The 27,542-nt window shown below is 33.9% G+C and overlaps 1 long non-coding RNA gene across 1 annotated transcript in view; it reads left to right on the forward strand.

Annotated features, from left to right (window-relative positions):
* The first annotated feature begins 622 nt into the window (after window positions 1–622).
* Window positions 623–27,542, forward strand: part of LOC145291030 (uncharacterized) — a 35,006-nt gene continuing 8,086 nt past the window's right edge. Inside the window, exon 1 of the long non-coding RNA XR_013869326.1 lies at window positions 623–1,132. This is a non-coding gene — a long non-coding RNA (uncharacterized LOC145291030). The remainder of the gene's footprint in view (window positions 1,133–27,542) is intronic.

Genomic DNA, 27,542 nt, shown 5'->3' on the forward strand with positions numbered 1-27,542 from the left:
AAGTAAATGTTTGGGATCGATTATTATTTGTGATGTTAGTGTAGTATGTTGGAATAAGTTTGAATTAAAAGATTAAATAATAAACAGTGGCTTAAGATAATTGTACTTATTAAGAAAGTGACCCGGTGATTTGAGTGGAATGATAGTACTTAATAAACAGAGGGTGAAACTATTTGTTACTTTCTTTGTAAGACTACGTTTTTGAGATGAGTATTTAGTTCGGAATAAATGTGATAGTCTTTAAATGGGGATGATATTATGCATAGTTTCGTGAAATACACTTTAGTGAGTGCTGTAAGTTTTAAGTGTGCAAGATTTGTTTATGGAGGTGTTAGGTCATTTTCCTATTGAAACTTTACATGCAGGGAGAATCGATTTTATTTTATTAATTAAGCATATCTTGCAATTTTAAATATTCTTTTCGCCGAATTTTTAACTACAGTCTTAGTCACAAAAGCATTCTTTTCACATTATAATAAATGTTTATAAAGCTCTATTAACGCTATTTTTTCTGGTTGTCGTTCATAAAAAAAAACAAAACATCTTTTTTTTTCTTTTCTTTTTAAAGATTAAACCATTGAAACGGCATTGAAAAGTTTATTGATTTTATTGCAGCAATAAATTTTATCAAATTCGGTTAACGAGAATCAGTTACTATTTTTATGGCCTACTAAAAGTTCAGACATAACAGTAAGACTTAATAAAACAAACACGCTACCTATTAAGTAAAAATACAGGTTTTTTAATTAATCTGCTCTGTTAGACTTTTCAGCACGTTAAAAATGAGCAAAAGTTATAGCCATTGACTATGGAAAATCGTAATTACTTGGCTAGCTTGTGTGCGCGCTCCAAAGGGCCGTGTAAAAAGAAAAGGCTAAAATGGCGACACCCAGTTGGTTTTATGGTTTACGGTCACGTGACTGTCGCCATTTTTATGCAAATGAGACAGGTGAATAAAAACGGACGTGAAGCGAACAGGAGAACGAGCTGAAGACGGCATGCCACGTACGTAGTCGTGTTCAAGTCAACTTGAAAGAGTGTCGAGTTTCAAGTTTTGCCAGCAGTATGCCGAATTTATCCGAGAAAATTGTTAGTATAACCACAGTTTGTACCAAATTGATGGCTGGATATGGTAAATATGTGCTTATTTTTGCATTAAATACTAATCCCCATTAATCTCTATTAATCCATTAACTTTATATCGAACTGGTAAAATAATACGTAGCTCGCAGCACCTTTTCACGAGAAAGGTCCATACAAAAGTTCAGTTAGATCGCCCCAGTAGTTTCTGATACAGAGTGGAACTTAAATGCTAATCCATATTAATCCCTGTTGTTGCCTAACTGTGCACCGAATGCATACGATAATAGTTAGTTCACTGCACCTTATTATAACAAAGATTCATACAAAATGTAAGCCAGATCGCCCCAGTAGTTTGTGAAAACAGACAGACAAACACACAGATAAACTAAGAGAAATATAATATAGATAACATGGAATTGATGTAAATATTTATTAAACTTTAAAGAAAAATAATTTAACTTCATTCGTGATATTATCAGTCTGACACGACTAACAATAAAAATATAAATCAGATATGAGACCGCAAATACTTGCTCGACAACGTAAGAATGAGCCGAAGTCTTTTCTGGGCCTTAATTCACAATATTGTATGAAGTATTCCCAGAATTATGTCATAGAAACGTAGATAACTCGTACATATATATATATATATATATATATATATATATATATATATATATATATATATATATATATATATATATATATATATATAGTGTTTTTTTTACCTGATCTGTCTGACATTTTATATTGCAGCAAATGTCATCATAGAGCATTATATATATAACTAGCCTGGATGCCCGGCATTGCCCGGCGCTGCCTGGCGTTGCCCGGGTGTTTGAAGGTGTGTGTTGAGCGAAATAAAAAGTGGTAGTGTCGCGAAGGAGGAAAAGAACGTGAAAAAAATATGACGTGTTTGCTGTTGCGCGCATCGCTAAACCGAAAGTGACGGATGTTTAAATTAAGCCCATTCAATCGAAAAGAGATGGCTTTCGAAAATATCGGCGACAAAAAGCGACCCCTCCCTGTAGTGAAGGAAGTAATGTTTTTATTTATTTTTTTCGATATTTGTCGTCGAAAGGCTAGAGCGTCAAAAAGATACCGATCTTGTGAAAATCCGTCGCCTCTGTCGAAAGAGACATACAAACATACACACATACATTTAAACAGACAGATGAAATTTATATTATAGATTTCAATCATGCCCTGACATTTTATTGTTAAAAAATCAAGATCAGATGAGATGCGGGACAGTGGGTCTCTACAATAGAACAAAACAAATTATTACCAAATATTTGACTCGACTTTTCCGTGAAATTGATGTTTTACCTTTGACCTTTTTTTTTGCAAGGTCTCACCACTTATCAAGGCTCGAAGGCCACTCGAGAATAAGGAGTAATTAGTATACTGTAGTCATCGGGAAAACAGCGTAGCAATCATTAGTAGTTGGAATTTGGTATAATTTAATTATTTAAGGGGACGGTTCATTAAAAACTTGTTTACATTGGACATCAGCACAATCATAGTGTTGTAAGCTGGAAAAAAAGCCAGCGGAACATAGTTCTACATGTGGGCAGTTCTAGGAAAGACTCTTTGTTCATGGAATACACGTTTAGATTAAGGCACAGATAGAGTGGAAGAAATTGTTGATAGTGGTTGTAACTAGATAAGTGATTTTTGTGAAAATTTTGCAAAGGGGATCATAGATTGGTGATCAGACGAGCACTTGCCATTAAAATAACGATAAAGCGGAGACAGGATCTCAAAGTCTCGTCTGTGGGAAAGAGGCTGCAGGGAAGAGAAAAGGGCATAATCTCTGAAATTAATTCAGTTCTAAATTAGACGATAACTAATATTTTAACGAAGATATAACATTTTAATAACACAGGCTGTCCCAAAAGTCACTGAAGGGGTTTGAACTTAAATCGATTCTTTATTCTTTATGATATCTTTTTGTAATTTTAACACAATCTGACTACGACATTGGGAAATTAAAAAAAATATGCAAAATTCAAACAACCATTTATTTATATAAAGTCTTTTGAATGTTGTCCATTTTCAACTTCGCATGTTTGGGCTTTTTTACAAAACATTATTTTATGACAGATTGCAGAATCTCTGGATTGCGATTATACTCCCTTATTTCGTTCCGCGAGCCGGCAGACCTTGAAACGTCAGACCCCAAATGTTGTAAAAATTGAAGGAAAACATAAGGAACGAAATAAAGGAGTTAAATCGCAATCCAGAGATTCTGCAATCTATCATGTGTAATGCTTTGGAAAGAACACAAATATGCGAAGCTGAAAATGGGTTACATTTAAAAGACATTATTTTTCATAAATAAAGATTGTTTGAATTTTGCATTTTTAAAAAAATTTCCTAATATCTTAGTCAGATTGTGTTAAAGTTACAGAAAGAAATCATCAAAAATAAAGACTCTATTTAAGATCAAAACGCTTGAGTGACTTTCTGAACACCCTGTAGAATAGTAGAATGTTCAACAAACGTCAAAAGAACACAATGGGAATATATAGAAGCACATAATATTTTCACACGCGCCTGCTTGTGCGTTCTACAAATGTGTACAAGCTGCACATCTTGGTTATTGCTGGTGAGCAATCAAGCAACAAAATTCAACTAAATAAAAATAGTGTACATACCTGTGTCTGGTCCTTATTTTCGCCAATTTGTGTTGCAGATCATCTTGAGTCTTTTATTTTCTATTAATCAAGACGAATAAAATTCATGCACGGAAACACAAGTAGACTGTTGAATATTTAAAGGTTTTATTGGAGATAAGGATCTTTCAGGAAAAAAGGGAAAGACAAGAAAATTATTTTTTTTACATGAGTGTTACAACTTATTATAACTCGAAGGCCACTCGAGGATAAGGGTTAATGAATGTAAGGTGGTAGTGTAGTAAGTTGAGGACCCATGGCGCAGTGGTTAGAGTACTTGGAAAAATCAATTGTCAAACTGATATTCTCCTGAAGGTTGAAGGTTCAATTCTCAGTGTGGGCAACTGAAAAATACAATTGCGAATTACTTAGGACCTCTATCTAGTCATGGCTGACAGAACGAGAGCATGCTACACCCGTGAAATTCTGTCCAAATTCTCGAGTTTGACTGAAACATTGCCGAGTTCGACAAGATACACCTGAAGAAGGTCGGAGGTTACATCGACCGAAACGTTGTGGAAATGACACTCAAGATAAGAACAGTAGTCCAAAGAATTTAAATAATACATTTTTTTTTTTTTGTAAATCATTTCCTTGCAATTGTCCAAACCACAATTCGCACCTGCCCGGGCGCTAAACTGAAGACAAAACAGTTATATTATCTCATAGATTCCTTGGGAACCAAACCATTATGAATTATTTAATATATTAAAAAAATGGAGAAAAATTAAAGCCCGTTGACTTGCGACCAATTCATGCCTGAATAGGGTTCGGTCTGCCATGCTACACTTAAACACGCCACAATTATTGTCTAACTTCGCTGATTCTTGGCAGCACTTGTTTCATAGTGCAAAACGATTCATTTAATTATTATATCAATCAATGAATATAATTATTTTCTTATGAAGTGATAAGTGCTTTTTCTTCTGATGAGTCAAAGCCAAAATAAATTCAGTGATTGATATAATAATTAAATGAATGATTTTGCATTACGAAACAGCTGTCAAGAATTGTGCATGTTAAGAAATAATTGTAAGATGGTCTACATCTTGAAATTTAGAATATAGACTTTTGTCATTTATTTGTTTTATATATATATATATATATATATATATATATATATATATATATATATATATATATATATATATATATATATATATATATATATATATACGAAACCAAATTCCGGGATATACATTACAGTGGTATGATTAAATTATGTTGAAATTACCCTGCTAGAACACTTCCGGTATATTACAATGTTTGTCTGGAGTTGTCATTTGAATAGAAATTCCTTTTTTCATACGGATGAGTAACGTACATTATTCAATTTTTAAAAGGCGCCCCCAAACCAGTTTCCAGTATAATTTTGTTGTGTAAAGACGTTTAATACTCCTCTCTAACCAAGAGAATGTTCCTGCCTTACCTCACAGATAGCATTCTTGTGAACTTATGCTTCTGTGGTTGAACCCCCTTTGTGGGGATCTTGAATTAATCCCCAGTTAGAGAATCTGTAAGAGGATGTGCAGTTTTGGCTTAATTTCTGTCGTGAACTATATTGAACCTTTCAACTTTAACCTTTTAACTTTGTGGCGATACGTATAATCGCTATTCTACTAAATCCTTGAAATTGCCTCAGTCAAGGAACAATACCCGGAAGGCCACTACCAGCTATGAAGCACATGAAAGCGCAGCGTTTTTGCTATACTGTCTGAATCAAGGGATCGTTTTAAGGTAAATGTTTTATGTTGAAATAACCAGAAAACGCATAGAATCGCAGAAGATGAGAACACGTGATTTCTCAAAAATCTATTATATCGTAGTAAATAAATGACAACCAGTAATTCCTCCATTATCGATCAACCAATAGGTCGCATGCATGGCAACCGACGATTAGGCTGGCTTTGGTGTTGTCAGAGATCATGTTAGTGATGTTCTCGGCATATGTCCAAACGAAGTAGTCCAGCGCATTCAGGTTGAGGGAGGAGGATGGCCAGTGAAAGAAGGGCACAAAGTCGTAGCACACTTTCTGAAGCCAATTCTGGTTATCTTTAGATTTGTGGACCGGCACCGAGTCCTGCTGTCACCCAGGGTCTGCCAGCGGCCACCTGATTTCACCAGAGGATCGTCACACTCTTCAGCACATCCAGGTAGACTTTGGTGTTAACTTTCCAGCTGACTTCGAAGATGTGAGGTGTAATGAGAGGCATGATGTGGCCTTCACTTGAAACCGCACCAAAGACCATAATCGTAGATGGAAGCTTTGTTTTCATCACCCTGGGCACGTACCGGTTATTCACGGCAATCAAACGATGCATTTTGAGAGTACTGGCAAGGGTCTTGTTGTCATAACTTGGTTCGACAGAGAGCATGTGTTTGTGCTTGTGCATTTATTGAACCGCGCTATTTTTAAATAGTATTTTCAAGTTAAATTAAAGTTTTGCTATATCTTTTTTATTATTATTATTATTAAATTGTTAGGTGAAAATACAGAATAGTTACAAAACACCATTCTCTCCCCATGTCAAGAATGGCTTTCTAAATAATAACGTTATTATTTTAACACGGTCCAATAAGTGCATAAGTACCCATGAGTTATACAGCGGCACATCTCCAATCTCGCTTGTTGAACTTTGTGCGACTTTCAGACATGATAGAAGGTTCCTATCGCATCGCTCTTGAGATTTGTACAAAACTGGCCAAGTAGTACATGGTCTGCAGAAAACAAACAAACAAACAAAAAGAACGGTTTTCATCAAACGGAAATGGAATTATGTCGTCTTTTCTAGGGCGATAAATTGATTGTTCCACCCTGTACATCATGTGAAGTGATAAGCGTTAGCCTAAACGCCAATGCTGGCTTTGTTGACTGAATTTGAATGTGCAACTAGCAGTAAGTTCCTACACTGATGATTGTATAAGCATGGAACACTAGTATCTGTAGGTATTTAAAAAACATTTTTTTTGAACAAATATTATAGTTATAAAGCCCCTTTAAGAAATAGAAGTTAATACCTATTTAATGAATTGAAAAAAAATACCGTCAATCAGAATACATGCATCTTTCTAGCTTCCTATTCCTTGAATACTCTAATGACCGCTGATTATGACGATTCACTTACACACCTTCACATGTACTGAAATTAACTTCCATTTAAATGTTAATTGTCGCTGACAGAGAGGAAAAGTGATAGCATGCAAAGTTTAACTTTATTGATTAGGTTCGAATCGGTCGGCCAGTAGTGATTATTATTCCTGTACTGATGATTGCGTAAGCATGAAACAGTAGTGTGCCAAGGTATAGCAAATTAATATAATTGAAAAAATATTATATATATTTTAGTGTTGGGACGGTTAATAAAATCAGAAATCGGAAAAACCGGGACTTTTTTTTGTATATTAGAATCCGTATCAGAATCGGGGGGGGGGGAGTGCATATTTTCCGATGCCGAAAACAGTTCCTTTAATTATAATTTTTTATTTGATTTCGTTTAATAAAATAATAAATATTTATCGATTTTGAACTACAATCTATAGATCACCCCACACGTGGTTTTACGGTGAAGAAAATATATGCACTTTTAACATGTAACAATTTTAACGTTTAGTATTTAGATATTTCTTTAAAGAATCAGAATCAGAATCGATAATTGTATCAGAATCGAAAAAATATTGGAATCGTACCATCACAGAGAGAGAGAGAGAGAGAGAGAGAGAGAGAGAGAGAGAGAGAGAGAGAGAGAGAGAGAGAGAGAGAGAGATTTCCATTACTATTTTAGTCCTGAAAAAGATGACATTTTATTCGAAATTAACAATTTGGAATACTTGATGAAATAAAGTGATACATAATGATGGTAAAAAGAATATATATATATATATACATACATATATATACATACACATATATACATACATATATATACATACATACATATATATACATACATATATATACATACATATATATACATACATATATATACATACATACATATATATACATACATATATATACATACATACATATATATATACATACATATATATACATACATATATATACATACATATACATATATATATACATGCATATATATACATATATATATACATACCTATATATACATACATATATATACATACATATATATACATATATATATACATACATATATATACATACATATATATATACATATATATATACATACATATATATACATACATATATATACATACATATATATACATATATATACATACATATATATACATACATATATATATACATATATATATACATACATATATATATACATACATATATATATATATACATATATATATATATACATATATATATATATACATATATATATATATACATATATATATATATATATATATATATATATATATACAGGGTGACCCGCAAAAAAGCGGACCCCAACTCTAATTAGGCCCCGTTTCTTAGTGTTTTGTCTGAATGCAATGAAACTTTGGTCATAACTAGTTTATTATATTCAAAACATCAGATCAAAACACTAGGGTCTTTGGCCTTTTTTTCTCCGTTGACTGTAAAATGCTCAGAAAAACAATTGAATGTCCTGTTTTTTTTTGGGGGGGGGGTGAGGGTCACCCTGTATGTGTGTGTATTAGTGTTAGGACAACTATTCGGAATCGGAAAGATCAAAACTTTTTTTAGATATTTAAATCCATACCTGAATCAGAAAATAATTGTGCATATTTTCTAATGACAAACACGATCTTTTAATTATTATTTTTTTTTAATTTTGTTTTGTTTAAAATAAAATCTTTCATTGCTCGTAGTAATAATACAATAATAAATATTTATTGATTTTAAACTTCAAGTAAATCAAAAATCTTCAGACAACTCCACATGTGCTTTTAAGCTTGAGAAAACATATGCACATTTAACATGTTTTTTCAGTAATCGAGGAAAAACAACAACTCTATAGTTGAATAGTTAGAGAATCGGAATCGATAATTGTATCGGAATCGGGAAAATATTATAATCGCCCTATCACTATATATATATAGTACTTGCCTGAATGAAAACATGCTGCCTAAATACACAATATATGTGTGCATATATATATATATATATATATATATATATATATATATATATATATATATATATATATAGCTTAACGTAAAAGGAAAAGAGAGGGATCAATTCCACAAAAGGAGACTTATCCGGATAATGCAAAGCCCAACAGTAATTATTTTAACATCAATATGTATACTTAACCTTTTACATCAAGTTATACGCACTCATAGTCATTGCCACCCTAATCTCCGACTGCCCCCTTATGATCATACTCCATATATCATAACAGTAGGCACTTATAAATATATTGCCGCATGTTACCTTTCAGTTTTACAACCTTACATACCCCCCCCCCCCCAAAAAAAAAATTAATCAAAATTACCCACTCCATAGAAAATTGACACCTCACAACCCGTTAAAATAAATTACCACACAGCAACAATACACTCCCTACTTAACCATAATACATATACCCCTTAATCTCAATACTATGTTAAAGACCATATATATTCTTATATATCATACTATATATAATAAGCTTCTCCTTATTTATTTAGAATTCAATAAAGCTTCACCCAACATTCTAAAATTCCTCTTAATTTTTTCCATTCCTAATGAACCTTACGCTAGACGCCGCATCTTCCCCATGCTACCTAGCACCTTCTCTACTCTTCTGATGAAAAGCAATAGGCTTCGAAATGCCCTGGCATAAAGAGTCTCTTCTATTCCCCAAATTTTGCCTGTATTTCATTATTCAATAAATGATCCATTCTATATCTACCTATATATAGTTTTGTGTCTTCATTTCATACTCTTGTTGTCCTATTACACACACACACACACACACACACACACACACACACACATATATATATATATATATATATATATATATATATATATTTACACTCCTATAAATTTGGGGTTTTTGTGTGTTGATATTCATATTAAACCCCTTTTTTCTATTTATTTAAAAAGAAAATACAACTTTGTTATATATGGGTCGTGGAATTACATTCACTAGTAAAAGATTTAGCTAATTTGCATATTCTTTTAAGCATTCATTTTAATTAATTCTCTATTAGTTTTTTCGGTTTTCTTATGGGATGATCATCTTTAGTTAACTATAACGTGTAATTATATTCATGCAGATATTCTACATGATTTATACTTGCATAATATTTGCGTAAAAAGGTTATAGTAAACACAAACCTCTTTCTATATATATTTATGTATGCGTGTATATATATATATATATATATATATGTTTAACAGATTTTGCCTATCAAACTCCTCTGCCAGTTTTTGATCTACAGACACAAAACTTAATATTTTGGGTATTCGGAACCATGCAAAACTTTATATCAGGGTTTTAGCCGAGGAAAATCGGTCCAAAAGCGTGAAAATTAAAGAAATGGAATTTGCCAGGTTAAGGTCGAACGACGGCATTACGAATATGCGGAATAGCTATTGGTTCATATTTTAGTTTTTAGCCTTGCAGCAAACGTGTATTCATAGCTCAGGCATTAACGTGAGAGGAAAAAGTAAATTGTAAGCTGAACATTTTGGTTTCAATTCTCGGTGATGGTGCACGAGTTATTTTTTTTTTTGTTTTTTAACTTTTTAAATCATTACTATACATTGGGTTCAATATATAACATAGTAATTAATACGAAATCTGCATTAATCAAAATATCATATTCAAGTGTATTTGTGTATTTTACGACCAGGCAATATATATATATATATATATATATATATATATATATATATATATATATATAGTCATCCACATACAGTACTGTTTCGCTGTTTCACAGCTCATCAGTGCGGCTAGACAGGCAACCACCTCAAGCCTGGATTGAAACCCGACTGTCTGTATAGCAGTCAAGGCTCCTAACCATTACGCTATTGGCGGCCGCTGAACGAGTAGTGAATTTAACGATGTTTTGACATCGTCCGAAATACCGCCGCTCGATTTGTTTACACAAAGAGCGTCGCTTATACGCTAATGGTAATTCGTGTATCACTTCTCAATATGCTCAACTCAAGGTGAGGAGCATTATATATATATATATATATATATATATATATATATATATATATATATATATGCACGAAGGGCGTCTCTATGACACCTTCATTTTTAGAGGCACATCGTGGCTGTTCCAGAGTCTGTATCGCAACCTACCAAATGCCTCACTAGCTTTATTAATTCTACTTCGTGCAAATATGAAGGCAAAACACAATAAAAATCTATCTAAAAATGATTATGTATGCCACTGTGATTTCAAAGCACGCAGCAAAGCAGGGTTATCTGTTCACTCGAGAAGGTATCTTTGGCCGACGAGCATATGCAGGTTCACCATCTGTGTAGGAGTGTGCCGGACGTCTACAGGATCGCAATTATGGATGTGGTGTCACAGAGCTTAGGAGCTGCTGAAGATTGCATACTGAACCTTCATTCATCGTCTTCGATGAGAAAATCCACCCTTGTGTTTCCTTTTTTAAAATTAAATATGTTTTTAACTCTTTTTCAAGATGTCTTTTAACATGTTTTATTAATCATTTGTTCATATTATAAGCTCTATTTCCTTTTCGGTTTTATTGAGCTTTTACATCTGGTTGAGATTACTTTACTTGTAAATATTAACTCTTTAATATTTATAATATATTTTAAGTTTACCATTTTGATTACCTTAGTAAACTTATTGTAATTTTTATTTTATATATATATATATATATATATATACATATATATGTATATATATATATGTATATATATATATGTATATATATATATATATATATATATATATATATATACACACACACACAGACGCAAATCTAAGCTGAGGTTGCTATTTTTCAAAGGTAAGGTAATCAGTAAATTATAACTAGGTTAATCCAAGAGTGCTCAATACGGAAGTAAAGAAAATTACACTTTCAATTTGTCTTTACATAAGCAGTAATTTGTTGCTACACAGTCATGAGCATGTTTCGGTCTTCTAGTATTTAATAACTAGAGACCTCTTCAGGTAACGATGCTTATATTCAAAAGCGGAATTCTTAATGAAAAACGAAAATCAACTTTCAGCAAAAAAAAAGGGGGGGTCAGGGGGCACAGTTCAGCTGTGCGGTGAACAAGGTTGGTTGAGTGTGGAGTTATTTATTTATTTTTTTTTTTATTTATGAGCTAGTGTATTTTTAATTCTTTTTATTATCTATTTTCTCTTTGTATTCTCGTGTGTTTCTGCGAAAATTTTAAGATTTACCCGGATCTATTGACCATTTCTTGGACTCCCAGAGATCGGTGAAAGGAAGGGAAAGGGTAGTAGGAGACGTAAGAAAGAAAGAAAATAAAGGAAAGGGGCAAAGGACAATGGGAGAAGAAGAAGGAAAAAAGGGAAGAAGGGGATGAGAGAATAAAGAGAGAAGGAGGAAAGAGGGGGCCCATAATTTATTTAATAGTGGTAGTTTGCTTTCACTCACCCCATCAAAGCCTGTTTTTCTAGATCACCCCTTATATTTATTACAATTTCATTTGTTAGTTTTATGTTTGTTTATTTATTAGTTTATTTATAAATTTGTCTTCTTTTTTTTTATATTTTCACCCTAAACAAGGCATATTGCCACTTTGATGTCGGGGGCTACTATCAGGGACATAAGCTGCAGGGGTACTATGTGGGGATTTGTGCAGCAAGATGTCGGTTCACGTTACACTTGAACTTCTGCATGTCAGTACAGTAGGGGAATCAGGAACCCGGAAATGAATTCCAAAGTCTAGCGGTTCTGGGGAAGAAACTACTAGAGTAGGGCTCTCTTACATCTAGGGATCTCAACTGTGAAGAGGTGGGATCCTGTTGCTTGTCGGGTTTGTCGGGGTATTTACGTCGAGGGGTACAAGTGCTTGCAATTCGTCGGAACATTCACCGTTAAAGTACTTGTAGAACAGGCAGAGGAATGCCACATTTCGTCGATGGGACAGAGGCTGAAGCTTAGATGACAGTTCAATACCTATCAGATTGGCGACTCTCTTTTGAACCTTGTCTAGAAGTGAGAGATGCACCAGTCCAAATATGACAATACTCCATACATGGGCGAATGGTGGCCGTATAGAAGTACAGGATACTTTTAGGCGTTAGTAGCTTTCTAGCACGGTAGAGAAAACCTACCTTTTTCACAGGGGTCCTGGCAATGCTCTCAATGTAATCTTTCCAACTCATGTTTCCTGTGAACGTTAGGCCGAGGAGTTTAAAAGATGTACTTTCAGATAAAGAATCTTTAGTCATTGCTATTGGTGGCAGAGAAGGTTTCTTGTAGTTATTGAAGGAAACAAGTTTAGTCTTGGCAGCATTGAATGTGACCATCCATTTTTGTTCCCCATTCCACTACAGATTGCATCTCGTCCTCTAGTGATTCTGCCATTTTTTTTTAGATATGTCTTAACACGTTTCGTAATAATAACAATTGAAAACTCAGAATGTATATCATTACTAAAATTATGATGATTAAATGCAATCATTTGTTATGACATCGATAATAATTATTTAAAAAATGGATGTTGATTGGGAATTCTTCCGAGTTATTTGCTACTAACTATCAATGATAACTAATATAATAATTAATATAACTAATAATTAATATAACTTTACTGAAAGTTATATTAATTATTTGTTAATAGTACTAATCATGAATCTTGTACACTTAAAAGATTATGGGAGGAGTGGGGCTGGAGGAGAAGGAAAGAATGAAAAAGTAGGATGAAGAGAGAAGAGAGAAGAGAGAGGGGGGGGTCTATAATTTGTTTAATAGTGGTTGGTTGCCTTCTATAAACTTGTTTTTCTAGACCACCCCTAATATTTATTACCGTTCTATTTGTTAGTTCTATGTTTGTTTATTTATTAGTATAGTTATAATTTATAAGTTTGTTATTTATAGTTGTAAAACGTTTCGTAATGCAGGGTGACTCCCCCCCCCCCAAAAAAAAAGAAGCTAAATAGAGGCCATCTAGAACATATGCTGTAGAACGGAGAAAAAAAGGCCAAAGACCCTAGTGTTTTGATGTGATGTTTTGAATATAATAAACTAGTTATGACCAAAGTTTCATTTCATTCGGACAAAACACTAAGAAACGGGGCCTAATTAGATTTGGGGTCCGTTTTGTGGGGGGGGGGGTCACCCTGTAATAGTAATTGCAAACTCAGAATATATATCATCGAATTACTTAACTTATCATGATTAAATGCAATCATTTGTTATGACATCGATAATAATTATTAAAATGGATGGTGATTGAGAATTCGTCTGAATTATTTGCTACTAACAAGTAATGATATTACTTTACTGAAGGTTATGTTAATTATTTGTAAATAGTAATACCCACGGATCTTGTACACGAAAGAGACTATGTATACACACATATCCTTATACTGATATGTTAAATAACTACCTGGAGTTGCCCACAGGTATTATTTGGAGTTAGTCTTAACGTTTACATCATATATCGTCGTGCATGATTTATCATTTAGATTTCAGCCGTACTTAGTGATTGTGGTATCTAAAAGATGTATCAAGATTGAGATCAGTGATTTTTAATTTTTTTGTTAGAGCGTTTCACTATAGTGGAAATATAACCAAGTATATAAATACACACACACACACACACACACACACACACACACACACACACACACACACACACACACACACACATATATATATACGAGCAAACAGTTAATAAAACATGTTAAAAAAACACTTTGAAATGAGTTAAAAACATATTTAATATGAAAAGGAAACACTAGATAAGTGGATAGTCCTTAATCCGCGGAGTTTTGAAGTTTGCTCGTATTATAAGCTCTATTTCCTATTTGGTTTTATCGAGCTTTTACATCTGGCTGAGATAACTTTATAAATCTCAATTCTTTAATATTCATAATATACTTTAATTTTACCATCTTGGATCATTTTGGTAAATTTAACTGTAATTTTCATTATATATATATATATATATATATATATATATATATATATATATATATATATATATATATATATATATATATATATATATATATATACTAGCTGTACCCTGCCACGCGTTGCTGTGGCTTAATTTCGTGTAATGGAAAATTCTAATAAAAAGAGAAAATGCATGTTTCTTATATTCTTAGTAAAGCAATCCACTCCAAAAAGTAAAAAAAAAAAAAAATGGTACTCTTGCAGAATTGGATTCGGATCTTCAGGAGTTACCATCAATCATGGCTTGGACTCGACCAACATTCAGTGGATTAAGCCGAAAGTTGCTAAAACGTTGAAACGCTAAATAGTTTTCTTTTTTCATTGTATTAAAAAAATTTGAGTTTTTAATTAATATTTGGGTAAGGGGGGGTGTTACTATACACAGATTCGAAAAAGTTGTCCAAAAACGAATAAATTAAAGCAAAGGTAAGGTAAATTACGTTTCTATTTAACTGGATAATTTTTTAGTGTTTTTATTTAATGTAAAATGTTTAATCGGCTCAAAAAACTCGGTGTTTATCTATGTATTTGAAAAAGATGAATGGTCGCGGACTCTTAAATACGTTAAGTTTGGGAACAACCTACTGATTATATGTTATTGTGACATAGGCTGACATATTCGGTGGGTTTCTGATAGTATTTAGTATATTTTTTTTTTAGTTTTAAATCATTTTCTCAAACTTAACATCATCAACAGTGTCCATCACCGTTTGTATTTTTCAAATACACTGATAAACACTATTTTTCGAGCCGACTAAACGTTATAGTAAATAAAATGGTTTGTATTACTAAACACAGAAACGAAAAAGTTGTTGAAAAATAAATATAACAAATAAATGTTATCAAAGGCAAGATAAGTTACTTTTCTACCTAACTGGATAAGATTTTAGTGTTTTTATTTCGTGTAAAATGTTTAATCGGTCCGAAAACATGTAGTGTTTATCGGTATATTTGAAAAATACAAATGGCGGCAGTTGAACACGTTAAGTTTGGGAAAATGAGTTAACACTAAAAAACTACAATTGAATAAAAAACATATCATAAAACTTTAATTAAACGTGGAAATACGATTTAAAAAATAGCGCGGATCACTCTCTGCATTAGCACCGAAAGTACAGAATAGTTTTAAAAAATCCTCCCTCCCCATGTTAAGAATGGCTTTCTAAATAATGTTAATAATGTTAATGCTTCAGTACTGTTCATTGTCTGCTTAAGTTTAACTTTTGTTTATTAAATTGTTAGGTGAAAGTCCAGAATAGTTACAAAACACCCCTATTCCCATGTTAAGAATGGCTTTCTAAATAATAATAATTATTTCAGCAGGGTAGCTTCTCTGCATAAGTACCATGTTTTGTTTTTAAATTGCTAGGTGAAAGGACAGAATAGTTACAAAATACCATCCCCATGTTAAGAATGTCTTTCTAAATAACATTATTTCAGCACGGTATTTTCTATGCATACGTACTATCTATTTTTGCTTATTAAACTGTTAGGTAAAAGTATAGAATAGATGCAAAACTCCCTCATGCTAAGAATAGCTTTCTAAATAACGGTAGTACTATGTTTTGTTTATTAAATTGTTAGGTGAAAGTATACAATAGTTACAGAACACCCTCCCTTTCCCATGTTAAGAATGGCTTTCTTAATAGCATTATTTCAGCACGGTACCTTCTCTGCATAAGTACCATCTTTTGTTTATTAAATTGTCAGGTGAAAGTATAGAATAGTTACAAAACGCCCTCCCCATGTTAAGAATGGCTTTCTAAATAACGTTATCATTTTAGCACGGTACTTTCTCTGCATACGTACCACGTTTTGTTTATTAAATTGTTAGGTGAAGTACGGTACTCATGCAGAGAGTGATACGTGCTGAAATAATAACGTTATTATTTAAAAAGCCATTCTTAACATGGGGAGGGGAAGGCGTTTTGTACCTAATCTGTATTTTAACCTTACAATTGAATAAAAAAACCTATAATAAAACTTTAATTAAACCTGGAAATACGATTTAAAAAATAGCGCGGACCACTCTCTGCATTAGCACCAAATACTATTTAAGCAAGTTACCAATCCGTAAAATTTATTCGAAAAAAAAAAACTATACTTTTACCAAACAATAGTGTTAATAATAAAAAAAGTTAATATTTTCTTATATCGAAAAAAAACAAAAAACAAAAACAAAAAAAAACGACTTAGACTCAAAAAGCAAGCGACAAACTTTTTTTCTTATCGTTGAGCACTTTCAGTTTTAATAACTTTTTTTTTGCCTGATAATTATATCAGAAAAAAAATGTTTAAATTAAAACATTTGGAAGATAAACAAATGAATTATGTTTTTTTTTTTACTTATCGACTAAACAGAAAATGAAATCTTCTAGTTCGTTTCGTCCATTCATGGGTGTGAAATGAATGGAACCGGAAGTTCAGTTCTATCAACAAAACAGGTTCACACTAACGGATTACGAAAATATATTTATTTTATTTTATATTTTAATAATTGGCGATGTCAATTTATTTTAATAACATAAAAACATCCCTCGACTCTAAAGATGGGTTGTCTGAAAATTTCAAATAAATTGTTGATGTAAAAATATAGTTGTATAAACTTTTAACGAACCAAGAATTAAATTTTATATACAGGGTGAACAGGAAGTCCTTGGACCAATTAAAAGTGGTTTATTAATAGAAACTTACAAAAATATAAATTAAACATGAATGAAAATTATAAGTTAGGAAACCAAGAATAAATTTAAATTATTTATTTTCAATGTGATGTCCCTTCCTTTTGATTAGACGTCCAATTCTCTGTCTGAAGTTACCAATCGAGGCACGCAGCGTTTCCTGAGGTATTTTAGCCCATTCACTCAGAAGAGATGTCTTCAAAGCATCAACACTTGGATGAGCAACAGAACAGACCTTTGCCTCCAACAAAGACCACACCGAAAAATCCATGGGATTCAAATCAGGCGATGCAGGAGGCAACACCTCCTTACTCCAGAATCTTGGAAAATGACGTTGGCACCAGTCCTGAGTTTTTCTGGAGGTGTGGGGTGGTACTCCATTTTGTTGGAAGGTGAAAGGCTGATCTTTGAAGTGTTTCTTCATCTCTTCAAATGCTGGAACCAAAATATCGTTAATGTGGCGATCTGTGTTGATCTTAACCCCCTGCTCCATGAAAATCAGAGGCGACTTCCAAGATTTGGAGACTGCAGCCCACGCCATGAGGGAAGACGGCTTTTGTCGGCGGAAAACTATTCTCACGGAGTCATCAATGTCTGCTGAAGATTTTGCGTAAACTCTGTCGTTCTGATTGTTAACAGTCGCTTCAATTGTGAAGAGTTTTTCATCAGAAAAAACGATCTCTCGCTCTGCCGTGCCAGCCTTCAGTTCTTCAAGAAGAAGCTTTGCTCTTTCAAGTCTCTTGTGCTTTTGGGAAGGTGTGAGTCACTGTCTCTTTCTCATCTTGTAGGGGGACAACGGGAGATCGTTTTTTACGATGGTTCTCATCGAGGTCACGCTCACATTCATGTCTTTAGCCATTTGTCTTGCAGATCTCTTCGGGTTCCTCCTTACCCTCTCTCGGACAGCTTTAATCACCTTCTTTGTTCGAGCAGTGCGAGGTCTTCCAGTCCTAGGACGGTCTTCAGATGTATCAAGTTATATACGGCTATTAGTTCAGAGGGTGTGGAGGGTTACAATGCGTGGCACGTCAGTCGACAATCAACCTTACAGAAACTGGACCATTTCGGTAACCTTTTAGCTACCGGACTGAGGCATATTTTCCGGGTAGCGCTAGGAAGTCAACCCTCTTAAGTCTTGCCTTCCGGTTTTCGGAGGGAACAAGTTTATCACTTGATGTTTGAGGTGCCCACACCGGAAAATACTAAGACTTATTTTTTCAGGACCAGAGTGATTCTCCTTTTAGGAGTGCTAGCTCATTAATCCCACCTTCCGATCTTGCGTCACATCCTTTCACGATGATAGAAAGGTAAACAGAGGGCCACAGTGACTAACTGAGTGCGTCAGAGCGAGGGAGAGAGAAAGTACTCCCCCCCCACCCGGGCTACCCATGTACATCGTTTTACCAAGAACATACTATTCGACTTCTTGATATCCTCGCCTGTGTTATTTCATTATCCATTCATCAGAACATTTTTTTCTTTTAATTTTCAATTTCAAAGTAAAGACTATTTTTATATTAACATTTATTATAAAATGTTTTATTAAAAATAATATTGTATAGAGGGCATATTAGAAGATAGAATATATGATAGAAGAGTTCATATCTTTCTTATTAATAGGCCAGCGTCGTCTTCAGTGTCGATTACAACCGTTGGATGTGAAATGAAATATACACGTACGACAGTTTACAACAGAAACTGAAACATTCTGAAATCTTGATGAGTTATTCTAAGGGACCACACGTACAACCGTTTATATTTTATATATATTTTTATTTTAGTTGCCTCATGTTTCCCCAGGTGTCTGTTATATGCGACTACATCTTCTTTTGTCTTTCAGCCTCTGTTTCTAAAATTTCTTGTTTTTCTCTTTTCCGTGACGTAATCGATTAAAGGACCCGTCTCCTTAACGTGGCCTCCAGTCACCTATCCAAATGTGGCGTGAACAACGTCACTTATCAATTATTGTTTTGGATTTCTAAATTATTATGTTAAAGCTAACTACAGCTAAATCTATAAACATATCACTTAACTAATTACATAATTAAAGTTATTTTACCACAACAATATTTCGCTTCTTAGCTTAGCAATGCCACTGGTGTTGTCCGGAATCAGTGTTGTCTAGGAAGATTTATACAACAATAAAACCATTCTGAAAAGAAAGCATTTATATTAAAGTACTTGTAAAACACGCACAGAGATGTAATATTGCGACGATATGGCAGGGGTTGGAGTTTGGTTGATAATGCGGCACCTACTAGATTGGAAACTCTTTTATCTACCCTGAATTGGAATGTTAATATTTTAGAAAACTGAAATTAGTAACTTGTTCTTTTGCCAGCTGTTGTTTGTGCTTTACGATGAATGGCCTAGAAAAGTCGCATCTGATTAATGTTTATTAGTTGTAAAATATAACCGCAATTGTAGATTGCTGCTAAACGCAATACATAAAGAATTTTCTGAAACAATTTTGAAAAATGTCACACAGAAATGATATCGGCAACGATCGTGTGGTTAATACGTAATCTTACTGATCCCCATCCCCCATCGGAATGAATAATAGGAAACATGATTATTGTGTTCGTTATACGAAAATAAAAAAATCACAATGTTTCCGCCTTTGTTACGAGGCGACGAAGAAGGTTTAGAAAAATGGTTTCAATGATTGACAAAGAAAAACAGGCAGTGAAATTGTTAAGCTAGTATTTCTGTAAAACTGGCTAACGACCAGCGAGAGAAAAAAAAACACTTCATTATTTACTTACGGGCGTTAAAGAATGAATAAATCTGGTCGATGTGGAAAGTGATGCATTTGATAGGTAATCTATACCGGGTTAAGCCGGCATGTAGAAAAATAGTGATTTTGCTGTAAAGGTTGGTTAATGCAAGAAAAATTCAAGAGTTAAGTTGTTGACGTATATCAACTGTGACTGGGATTGACGATAGCACCTGAAATAGGTCATTCGGGTACGTGTGAAACAAAACGCAGAAAGAAAGAAAGAGAGGGAGAGGATGATAAAAAAGGGACGAAATCTTTTCTATCGCATGCAGGTCAGTCTGGTTTCCAATTTTGGACGAAGCAGACGCGTCGAGATTGGCGCAAAGACGCGTTGGAGCAAAAAAACAAAAAAACAAAAAAAATGCAAAAAAGGATTAAGAACGGCTGATAAGAAACATTAGGCACCTCCAAGTTATGAAAAAGAATAAAACCAAGCATTGATTAAAAGAAGCCTTCGACTTGTTACTGTGTGCATGCGGTTCCCTTTGCAACTACGAGCGTCGAAGCTAAGGGGCAGAAAAAAGGTATGCAAACTTTTGGTTATACACATGCACACACGTACTAACTATACGACAAGACATTATGAACACGGCCATATATTGACACTAGGCGTATTACAGTTACATACATAGATACAGACAAAAAAACACACGTAATGAGATATACATGTAACAGACAAAGTCTTCGGCTCGCCACACGAAATATTTAGTGAAAATGAATAACTTTGTAGTGTATCTTTTAAAGAACGTCATAAAACTGTGTGCATTTTTCGTTGTTAGCATTCAGAATGTCCGTGTCGCATTGATATGTGTGGTAAGCAGAGGTATTTATGTTTTTGTTGAAGTGAGTAAGACAAAATTCCAAAAAGAAGCGTTCATTACGTACATACTGAATAAGTATTAGATGACTGTTCAGAAAACGAAATGATAAAATGAAATAATCACGGACGCGTGATTGAACCCTATGAAATATTTAGTAACGATGTAAACTGTGATAAGAGGAGGACATAATAATAAGTATGAACTGTTTGGAATAGTAGTTCTCCTTGGAATTGTTGTAGGAATATAGTATATATGAATTAAATCGATTGATAATAACCGGAAAACATGCATTAGATATTGGAAGGTAGTGTGATCATAGCGAATGTATATGCGGTGTCTGTGTTTTTATTGCTATACTATTTTTCTAGAGGGGGAAATCGTATCTATTGTATATACTATGTAATCCGGATATAAGAGACCGCGTACAGACCTACGACGCTCTTATATCAGGGTTACATGTATATCCGAGTCTCTTATATCCGGATTACCCTGTACATTAACACAGGCTCTAATTTGGAACCAGAAAAAAATCTCTCTTAAATCCGTTTTTATTATATTCGGGTCTCTTATATCAGGGTTAAACTGTACAAGGTTAAAAAGTAGCTATATTTTTTCTGATTCGAGAAATCGGTTTTGGATGGCTAGAGTCTGTTTTAAATTTAACGCCTTTTTTTTTACTAAGTTTGTGTGAGTGAAGTTAAGTTGGCAATTTTTGGTTGCAGATATGGGCGCTTGCTTATCAAAATGGCGTGGACTCTTTTGGCAATTGAGTCATTATTCGCTCCTTTCTTACACTTCGGCCACCATATCTAACTCAACGATTTCTCCCTATTTTATCTTTCTTTAGCCTTCTGTATATAATGCTATGCTATCTTTTTCTCTCTTTCTCTTTTCCCATTTTCTTCTTTTTACCTAAATAAGTTTCCCAGAAATATTAGTTCACTGCGGGAATTAATCTCTCAGTAACTCGCCAGCAACACAGTTGATCTTCGTAACTCTCCTGTTTTGACCAGCTGGTCTTTTCAAGCCAACGCTGGAAACCAGCGTTTTGTCTATTTTGATAATAATTCATGAGAATCCAACAGCAAGGTCAGCTGACTTCGCCCAGGATCTATAATACTGCCATAGAAAGAAAACTACCTTTGTTGAAGCATCGTTGTTAATGTTCTCAGTGTATTTGTTCCAATTTCTGTTGACTGTAAATGTTAAACCGAGGAGTTTGAATGATAAGTCGTTTTGTCAGTGTTGCCCCATGAAGAGATATACTTAAATATCTGCAGAAATGTGAGGGGTGTATTTAGTAGGGCGCCGGCGTTGCCCGGTCGGAAAATACGCTTGAATATGATATTTTGATTAATGCAGATTTCGCATTTATTATTATACTAGCGGGGGGTACCGGGCGTTGCCCGGGTGTTTAGAGGTGAGTGTGCTCGAGCGGCGGGGGGGGGGTAATCAAAACATAAGAATAAGCGAAGTAAATATTTTTAAATATTAAATATTAAAATGTTAAAGCTTAAAAAAATCGAAAAAAAAACAAAAAAAAACTAACGTAACGTAAATGTAAAAATGGGAAAAACAACAAAAAAAGAATAACAGAAAAACGAACGTTAAAACTTCTTTAATTTAAATTTAGTCAGTTCTTCAACTATTTAAACTAAATCAGGTCATAACGTCATCTGACGCATTCGTAGTACTGGTCGGGGTCATGAGAGGACGGTTTTTGTTCACCCCCCCCCCCCCCACCTGTAGAAAATTGTCGATTTCGGGGTGAAAAAAATAACGTTTTGGCCAATTTTTCGATATTTTTCAGGCGAAGGACGGAGCTTTAATATGATACCGAGTTTGTGAATTTTTGTTTTGTCTGCCGATAGTTTTTAGCGACACACAAACACACATACATAATACAAACATACATACACACATTTTCGCTTTTATATATATAGATTATATTGAACCCAATATGTAGTAATTTTAAAAGGTTAAAAAAAAATGACTCGTGCGCTACCACCGAGAATCAAAACCCAAACGTTTAGCTTACGAGTTATTTTTGCCTCTGGCGTTAATGACTGAGCTGTGAAAACACGTTTGCTGCAAGACTAAAAATTAAATCATAAACCAATAGCTACTACGTTATGCATGCATATTCGAAATGCCATTGTTCGACCATCACCTGGCAAATTTCATGTTTTTTTATTTTCCGACTTTTGTAACGATTTTCCTGGGCTAAAATCCAATTATAGAGTTTCACATGGGTTCAAATACCTTATATATGAAGCTTCATGTCTGTAGACCAAAAACTGTAGGAGGAGTTTAGTAGGCAAATTTTTTAAACAAAGATATATACGCATACATAATATATATGGAAAGAGTTTTGCTTCAATTTAAATTTTATTTAAATTTCTTGAACTAGTGAAGCGTATCGTGTGTAATATATATATATATATATATATATATGTATATATATATATATATATATATATATTCATCGTGTTAAGAACGTGGCTAAAAATAAATGTACAACTGTACATTCTATACTATCTTGTAAATCACACTTTTAAAACTATTGTACATTTATTTTAGCCACGTTCTTAACACTATGAAAAAAAAAACGCATATATATCGTTTTTTACACACGAAACACTTCACTAGTTCCATAAATTTAAATAAAATTTTAACTGAAGCATCTAAAACATCCGGATGTTAAACGAAAAATAAGCAAAACTGTCCGAAGACGACTGTCGAAAGTACTTTCAAAAAGCAACGGGAAAAATAGATAGGCCAAGACGATTGTGGAACTTTCTTACACAAATTCAACAGAGAAACGAGAAAGGCAATTAGAAAAATTGAAAAACTAAAAAGAAAGCAAGAACACTACGTGCTATTTAACAGTACTTGCCTGAATGAAAACATGCTGCCTAAATACACAATATATATATATATATATATATATATATATATATATATATATATATATATATATATATATATATTTATTCATTGAACTTTTGAAAAGTCAAGTCGCTGCCTGATGATATCTGTTGTTTGATTGAAACAAGTGGCTATTTGTAGCAGCGGGATGTGAGCATGTTTATATAACAATAAACAAGTATATATATATATATATATATATATATATATATATATATATATATATATATATATATATATGTGTGTGTGTGTGTGTGTGTGTGTGTGTATAGTAATGGTCTACAGTCAGAACATTATGGATATATAAGTATATAGCATAAACTTATAACAGCGAAGAAAGTATATTAATTACGATTATTAATTCAAAATAGTGCAGATATATAAACATCTCTATAGATGAGGAGATGGATCTCTTTAAAATAAAGCAGAGTACATAGGAGGTAAACGAAATTAATAAAATACCATTTACAGAGAAGTAGGTTTGTTTGTCGCGCGTGCGTACAAATCTGGTAGCCACTGAAGTACAGAGCATAATGCATGTCTTTATATCTCGAAAGTACTTGTCTCCTCCAAAGTTAAAAGAAACAGTCTTCCTCAGCATAGTCGAAAACTATAAAAATCGTCAGTTTAAAGAAAATTGTGAAGGTGGAGCTAAGGTAAAAAAAAATTACTTATAAAAGAAAACAAAGTCTAAGCAGTGCCGATAAAGAGCCCGAAAAAGAGAAGTGCACAAAAACAAAAATATAATAAATAAGTGTTTTCGTAGGAAATGTAATTTAGGATAAATGTGTAGTTTAGCGGCGTAAATTATTTGACAGACATAAAACTTACAAAAACTATTTATTTTTATATAAAACACATTAATAGACTCAAAGGCTATAATAAAATCAGAAAATTCATTTTTATTATTTTTCATCAGTTTTATTAGACTAAATATAAGACATTCGAGGCCACCATATTGGTTATAAACTTTGGCCTGTCTAAGGTTGGACAGATTGGCGTTTTTAAGGCTAAATTTGGCCTTTTATTGAACTGTGTTTATTAAGAGCGCAAGAAAGGCAAATTTGGCCTTAAAAACGCCAATCTGTCAATTTTAAAGGCCAATTTAAAAACCAATATCGCGGCCTCAAATGCCGTTAATTTAGTCTAATAAAAATGATAAAAAATAAAAATGTAATTGTTCTGGTTTTATTTTACACTTAGGGTCTAATAATGTGTTTTATATAAAAAAATAAAACGTTTTTTATAATTTGTTTCCCAACAAACGAACATAAAACAAAAAAAATAGCATCGTGTAAAGGTTGAAAACAGTTGACACGATAAGTAACCGTTGGAAAATATATAATTAAAATAGAGTAAATGTAAAAAATATGATATAAATTATACCCCCCCCCCAAAAAAAAACAAACGAAAATAAAACAAATAAATAGCATCATGTAAGGGTTGCTCCCAAAGCTAAAAATTAATAATGGTACTCGTAAATATTTTTTTCATGTTTTTATGTTGAGGGGTATTTGTGCATAGATAAGTTTAAGGTTAACAGTATTTAAGTTTCTTTTTATGAGCGGTGAATATGTTTATATTTGGTATTTATTGCTTCATGTAGAGAGTGCCGCCATATTGGAAAATTTCTGGAGTGTTCGTTTATGTATGAAGAAGTGCATTCGGGAATAATAGAATCGGCTGGACAGTTAAATAGCGGGATTTGGAGAAGGAAGAAATTATTATTTTTTAATCGGGTAATGGAAAGGTTATGTTATGCGTATGCAGCTAATAACCAGCTACGATGGATGCAATGAAAGCATCGTAGAAAAATGTAGAATATGTCCCGGTGTCAACTGGCAGCAGTGGTAGGACTAAATATTTATAGAGAAAAATAGGGATTCCTTCCTCTTTCTACGCCGCGATTCTAGGATGCAATGTAGTATTTTATTATAACGACTTTTTTTTTACACGGTGGTCACCACTTATCAAGGCCCGGAAGCCACTAAGGGATAAGGGTTATTGCAAGTACAGTACGTTAGTGTGGAGATTTTATGAAGTGTTTACTTAAGGGGGCGGTTCATTAGGAATTTGTTAATGTTGGACTTGAAGACATCCAAGTTGTAGTCAGGTGGGAAGCAGGCAGATGGAACAGAGTTCCACAGGCGTGCAGTTCTAAGAAAGAAGCTTTGTTCATGGAATCCACGATTTGATTTAGGCACAGATAAAGAGTGGGGAAAATTTTTCACAGTGAATTCAGCTAGACGGGTGTTTTTCGTGAAAGATTGGCGAGGGTGGACCAGAGATTGAAGTTCAGACGAGCACCTGCCATGGAAATAACGATAAAACAAGGATAGGCTCGCAACGTCTCTTCTGTGGGAGAGAGGTTGCAGGGTAGAGAAAAGGGCATCCCCCACTAAGCCACGAAGTCTATTTTGTACTCTATCAAGGCAGGATAGGCTGTTTTTAGCAGCTCCTGTCCAGATATGGCAGCAGTATACCATCCTTACACGTACTTGGCTTTTATATAGATAGAGAATTGCATCAGATGGGGATCAGAGCGTTGATGATGTAAGGATAGGAGTTTGGTTTTAGATGCATTAAAGGTAACCAGCCACGTCTTCCCCTACTGAACCACGCGCTCGAGATCAGAGGAGAGAGAGAATCAGAGAGAACTTTGTCATTTACAGCCTTTGATGTGTTGCCGTAGATGGTCGTGTCATCAGCATAGATGTCAACGAATGGGAGGTCATTGATGTAGATCAGGAAGAGAGTTGGGCCTAGGATTGACCCCTGAGGGACTCCAGCATTAATACTGCAGGCCTCTGATTTTTGTCCATCGACCACTACTCTTATGAGCCTATCGAAGAGAAATGATTTAATGCTCGAGAAAACATTTCCAGTTATACCGTAGCTGGAAATCTTGTGAAGTAGACCCTTATGCCATACCTTGTCTAAGGCCTTTGATATGTCAAGAGCAATTGCCCTAGAAATGAAGCCTTTGTTAAGAGATTCACTAATCCTGTGAGATATAACCGTTAGCACATCTGCGGTAGATCTTGCAGAACGGAAACCATATTGTGTGTCACTAAGAAGGTTGTTTCTACTGAGGTGGTTGACTATTTCTCTATTTAATATGGATTCCAGCAACTTACTCATAACACACAGGAGACTTATTGGTCTGTACTGAGAGGGAGATGACTTATCACCTGAATTCTTAAATACAGGGCAAACTGATGAGGTTTTCCAGGGAGTCGGAAAGCACTTCTCCTTAAGGCAGCGCTTAAACAGTTTCGTAAGTATGGGAGCAAGTTCTGGTTGAAGCTTTTTTAACACTATAATTGGGATGCCGTCAGGGCCAGTTGCTTTACTGGAATCAAGGTTCTTGATTAGCTTGGCGACCTCATGCACAGATATTTGTATGTTACCTAGCTTGTTCTGTGTTATAGGAGGAAATATGGGGAGTTGATAGCCTTCGTCGCATAGGGT

The sequence above is a fragment of the Euprymna scolopes genome, chromosome 12 (genome assembly GCF_053919585.1).
Source record: "Euprymna scolopes isolate OS-2025 chromosome 12, ASM5391958v1, whole genome shotgun sequence".
Lineage (NCBI taxonomy): Eukaryota > Metazoa > Mollusca > Cephalopoda > Sepiida > Sepiolidae > Euprymna > Euprymna scolopes.